This window comes from Balaenoptera ricei, chromosome 8, assembly GCF_028023285.1.
Source record: "Balaenoptera ricei isolate mBalRic1 chromosome 8, mBalRic1.hap2, whole genome shotgun sequence".
Taxonomy (NCBI): domain Eukaryota; kingdom Metazoa; phylum Chordata; class Mammalia; order Artiodactyla; family Balaenopteridae; genus Balaenoptera; species Balaenoptera ricei.
This window is the reverse complement of record NC_082646.1, coordinates 19,060,435-19,066,520: the sequence shown is the minus strand read 5'-3', so window position 1 is coordinate 19,066,520 and position 6,086 is coordinate 19,060,435.

Here is a 6,086-nt window from a genome sequence, read left to right as displayed (position 1 = left end):
AATTTGTTTAAAAAAAACAAAACAAAAAACCCACAGTATCTACAAAGTGCAATAAAATGAGGTATGCCTGTATATTGATTTTGTATCCTACAACTTTATTATATTCATTTATTATAACAGTTCTTTGGTAGAGTTTTTAGGGTAGTCTATATATAAATATATCATCTGCATTTCATCTACTTCTTCCTTTTTGTTGTGGAAGCTTTTTATGTCTTTTCCTTGCTTGCTATTTTAATTGTTCTGCTTAGGACGTCTAGTAATATGTTGAATAAAATTGGTAAGAGTGGGCATCCTTGTCTTGTTCCTGATCTTAGAGGAAAACCTTTCAGCTTTTCATCGAGTATGATGTTAGCTGTGTGCTTGTCATATATAGCCTTTATTATGTTGAAGTACATTCTTTCTACACCCCCTGTATTGGGAGTTTTTATCATGAATGGATGTTGAATTTTATCAAATGCTTTTTCTGCATCTTGAGATGATCATGATTTTTATCCTTCATTTTGTTACTTGGTTTATAACATTGACTTATGGATACTGAACTATGCTTACATCCCTGGAATAAATTCCACTTAATTATGGTGCATGATTCTTTTAATGTGCTGTAGAGTTTGGTTTGCTAATATGTTGTTCAGGATATTTGTATCTACTTTCATCAGAGATATTGGCCTGTAGTTTTCTGTTCTTGTAGTGTCCTTTTTTGGTTTTGCTATCAGGGTAATGATGTCCTCATAAAATTTGTTTGGAAGGATTCTCGCCTCTTCTATTTGTTGGAAGAGTTTGAGAAGGATTAGTGTTAATTCTTTAAATGCGTGGTGGAATTCACCAATGAAGCTGTCTGGTCCTGGACTTTTCTTAATTGGGAGGTTTTTCATTACTGATTCAATCTCCTCACTTGTAATTAGTATGTTCAGATTTTCTATTTTTTCATGCTTCAGTCTTGGTAAGTTATATGGTGCTAGGTCTTTTTCCATCTCTTCTAGTTTGTGCAGTTTATTGGTGTATAATTATTCAGCATACTCTCTTATGATTCATTGTGTGGTACTGGTTGTAATATCTCCTCTTTCATTTATAATTTTATTTATTTGAGGCTTCTCTTTTTTTTGTTTTAAGTCTAGCAAATGATTTGTCGTTTGTTTCTTTTTTTAAAAATCAGCTTTTCATTTTTTTAAAATCTTTTCTATTATCTTTTTAGCCTGTATTTCCTTTCTTTCTGCTCTGATCTTTATTTCCCTGCCTTCAACTAACTTTGGGCTTAGTTTGTTTTTTTTCTAGTTCCTTGAGGTGTAAAGTTAGGTTGTTTATTTGAGGTCTTTCTTGATTCTTAGTGCAGTATGAAGTTCCCTATTAGAACTGCTTTTGCTCCATCGCGTGTTTTGGTGTGTTGCATTTCCATTTTCATTTGTGTCAGCGTATTTTTTTATTTCTGTTTGATTTTCTTCTTTGACCCATTGGTTGTTCAGTAGCATGGTTTTTAATCTCCACATATTTGTGAATTTTCCACTTTTCTTCTTATAATTGACTTCTAGTTTCATACCACTGTGGTCAGAAAAGATGCTTGATGCAATTTCAGTCTCCTTAATCTTAAGACCTCTTTTGTGGCCTAACATATGCTCTATTTTGGAGAATGATACATGTGCACTTGAGAAGAACATGTATTCTGCTGCCCTTGGATAGAACGTCATAATGTATCTAAGTCCATCTGGTCTAACATATCATTTAAGTCCAATGTTTCCTCATTGATTTTCAATCTGGATGAAATAACTATTGTTGAAAGTGTGGTATTGAAGTCCCCTATTATTGGATTACTGTCTCTTCCTCCCTTAGGTCTCGTTCCCCGCCGCCCCCCCCCCCCCCCGCCCCGGCCGGCCACACTGTGCAGCTTGCAGGATCTTAGTTCCTCAGCCAGGGATTGAACCCAGACCCCGGCCATGAAAGCACCAAGTCTTAACCACTGGACTGCCAGAGAGTACCCTCAGGTCTGTTAATATATGCTTTATATATTTAGGTGCTCCAATGTTGGGTGGATAAATATTTACAATTTTTTATTCTCTTGTTGGATTGACCCCTTTATCATAATATAATGTCCTTTTTATCTTCCTACGTTCTGTGTCTTAAAGTCTATTTTGTCCAATATAAATATAGCTACCTGCTTTCTTTTGGTTTCCATTCATATTTTTCCATTCCTTCACTTTCAGTCTGTATGTGTCCTTAAAGCTGAAGTGATTCTCATGTATGCAGCATATAATTGGGTCTTTTTTTTTTTTCCATTCAGTCATTTAAGGTTGCTATTGATAGAAATGGACTTACTACTCCCATTTCGTTCATTGTTCTCTGGCTGTATTGTAATTCCTTTGTTCCTTCATGTCTTGCTTTCTTCTTTTGTGGTTTGATGATTTTTTTTGTAGGGGTGTGCATAGACTCCTTTATCTTTATCTTTTGTGCATCTACTATAAGTCTTTGCTTTGTGGTTACCATGAGGCTTATATAAAACCTCTCATATTTATAACAGTATATTTTAAGCTATAACAACTTAATTTCAAATACTTAAGCTCTACACTCTACTCCCCCCTCCATTTTATGTTTTTGATGTTACAGTTTACATATTTTTACCTTATGTATCCATTAAAATTTTTTGAAGTTATGCTTATTTTTAATCATCTTGTCTTAGCCTTCACACCAGTTATAAGGATTTACCCACCACCATTACAATAAAGTATTCTGAATTTAACTATATATTTATCTTTACCAGTGAGACACACTTTCAAAGGTTTCTTTGTCACTAATTAGCATCCTTTGATTCAGGTTGATGATGTCCCTTTAACATTTTAATAAGGCTGGTCTAGTGGTAATGAACTCCTCCAGCTCTTGCTTGTCTGGGAAACTATCTCCTTCAATTTTGAAGGACAGCTTTCCTGGATAAAGTATTCTTGATTGGCAGTTTGTTTTTTCTTTCTGCCCTTTTGAATATATCGTACCACTCCCCTCTGGCCTATAATGTTTCTGCTGAAAAATCTGCTGATAGTCTTATGGGGGTTCCTTTGTTCATGACAAGTTTTTCTCTTGCTGCTTTTAAGATTCTTTGTCTTTAACTTTTCACAATTTAATTATAATGCATCTCCATGTGAGGGCTCTTTGCATTTATCTTTTTTGAATTTCTCTGTGCTTCCTGGATCTGGTCTGTTTCTTTCTCCAGGTTAGGAAAGTTTTCAGCTGATATTTCTTATAAGCTTTCTGCCCCTTTCTCTTTTACTTCTGGGACCCCCTATAACACATATACTTGTTTGCTCACTTGATGGTGTCTCATAAGTCCTTTAAGCTGTCTTTCATTGTTTTTTCTTTGCTCCTCTGATTGGATAAATTTCACTGCCCTGAGTTCACTGATCCTTTCTTCTACTTGTCTGCTGCTTAACTCCTCTATTGAATTTTTCAATTCAGTTAGTGTATTCTTCAGCTCTCTGATTTCTGTTTGGTACTTTCTCATACTTTCTACCTTCTTTGAAATTCTCACTTTGTTTAAACATTATTCTCCTGATGTGTGAGCATCTTTATGACCATTATTTTTAATTCTTTATTAGGTAAATCACTTCTCTCTGTTTCACTGAGGTCTGTTTCTAAAGTTTTATCTCATTCTTTTGTTTGAAACATATTCCCATTTCTTCATTTTCCTTGATTCTCTGTGTTGGTTTCTGTACCTTAGATAAAAGAGCCACCTCTCTCAGTCTTGACAGAGTGATCTTAGGTAAGAGAACCTTGTACATCAGCCTGACCAGAGCTCTTTATCTCTTAAACATTTGTGATTTTCCATGCTGCCTTCTTTGTTCTTAGTGGCTCCCAAAGGGGAAGACTGCAGTCTGTACCTAGATGCAAGCTGATTGAAAGCTGTACTTGTAGAAAGCAACTGGGAAAGTATGTAGTTAGGGCCCTCTCATGGAGAAAACTGGGAGATGGGCTTTTTTGCATGTTGCCTCTGCACTGGGCCCAGGTGTATACCCTTGGGAGGTGTGGGCAGGGCTGCTATACCCATTAATGACTGATTCTTTGCTACAGTTCTGTGGCACCCGTAAGTATAAAACCTGCGGGCTATCAGAACCAGGTGGTCCAGGGGCCCCTCCCTTTGGTGGCAGCTGCAAAAGCTGGGGCACCACATGTGTATAAGCCCCTTTTAGTGAGATATTGGTGATATGTACTGGGCTCAAGTGAGAACAAAGAGGTGGTATCTGCTGGCTTCCCCAGTCTCCAGGGAGGATGCCAATCAGCTCCTAAATGCATGCTAAATTCTCATGTCATCCTTCATAAAAGCCACTTCTTCTATGACCCTCTTTGGGTTCTCCATAACTTCATTTTGAGTAATCTTTACACGGAATTGTTCTTGTCCTATTTGAACACTTTCTGCCTTGATGGCTAATAATTTGTGATATACACCAGCCATCTTTTACTTTGTAATTGGGTTTTTCAGCTTTTATCTTCTATAGTAATTTAAAATGTGGAACTCCTTTTTTACATTCCAATGGCATTTCCCTTTATTTAGCATATATATATATATTTTTTTTTTTTAACCCCTGTTTCACCACTATCTTCCCTTGCTCCCTAGTCAGTCCTTAATCATTTTTAAAAATTTTAACTTTCATATTCCCAAATTCTTGATTATTCTTTCCGTGTGCTGGTATAAACCTTTGTCACTTTTGGAGGAAACATCACAGTGCTACATTTTCTAAGCTTTTGCATGCCTAGACACTCCTTCTAGTATCTTTATCACTCTTACTCCATTAAAAATATGTAGATGTTGGTCACTTATCTTCTGACAGTTACAGAAATAAGGACTAAGGTTACCAATTTTTCTACCTAGCTGTTTGAAGAATTTTTTTCTTTACTGTCTTTTCCATAGAACATGTGATTCTGTTAATTCTGTTAATGAAATAAGGCCTTCAAAATCTTCCCACTTAGTAAAAATCTGAGTTTTTCTCTTATATTGTAATTATTGCTTCAGAGTACCTTTTTTCTTTTTAATAAATACCATTTACTTGTTGGTTCTATGTCTTTTCTTTTTCTCTCTTCATTTTCTCCCAGATTTGTTTTCCAGATGACTGACTTTTGGATTCATTGTTAATTCTGCTTATCTTCAATGAAGTATTCTAAATATTTTGGGTTGGATTTTTTTTTCCCATGTATTTTACCCAGTTCCTATTACAGTTAGGGCAGATATTTATCTGAGACTGAGAAGCCAAACATGGTGAGTTAAGAACTTGGGCTCTGGAGTAAGACTGCCTGGAACTGAATCCATCTCAGCTACTCACGAGGTATTTGACCTTGAGAATTTATGTTACCACTCCATGCCTCAATTTCCTTATTTTTATAGGAGGGATAATAATGGTATCTACCCTATTGAGTTTTTGTGAGGATTAAAGGAGTTAATACAAATAAAGCCACTAGGACAGTACTTAGCACATAATGAGCTGCAAAAGGGAGCTGTAATTACTATACAGATATTTTTGAAAGTAATCTTTGCATCTTAAGAACAATTTTTTCCATGTTATCTTTTTTTTTCCCTTCAAAGATAAGGATTCACTGAATAATTCACTGAATTATTTGCCATGAGATACATGTAATACCACTTTTCTGTCCCCTCTACTCCCCAACTATTGTCAACATCAACTTGAACAGAAGGTTTCCCTTCTCAGAACTGCAGCTGAGGTTGGTGTGCATAGCCCCTGCCTACAGTGCGTTTTTTTTCTAGATGAGATGCAACTCAAGATAGATACTTGTGCTGCATTTTCTTCTGCTTAAGAACAGGCATTGTGGCATAATGAAAGTGGCAATCTCTTCCCTTCAGAAATCCATTCAGTTGAGCAGTTTAGTTTCCACCTTCTTTCCCACTCTCTGTGCTACTGTAGTAATTCAGAGCAAAAATCCTAACCCCCACCCCCAAACAAACAAATTCTGAATGATGAGGTTATGAGAAATTGCACCCACTTCAGACCTGAGCACATGGGTTCCTCCTGTTTCTAGCAACACTACAGTCTTTAGCTTCTTGACTAATGATCTGAGGCATTCCTAGTTTGCACAGAATAACTGCTCTTAACTTTGAA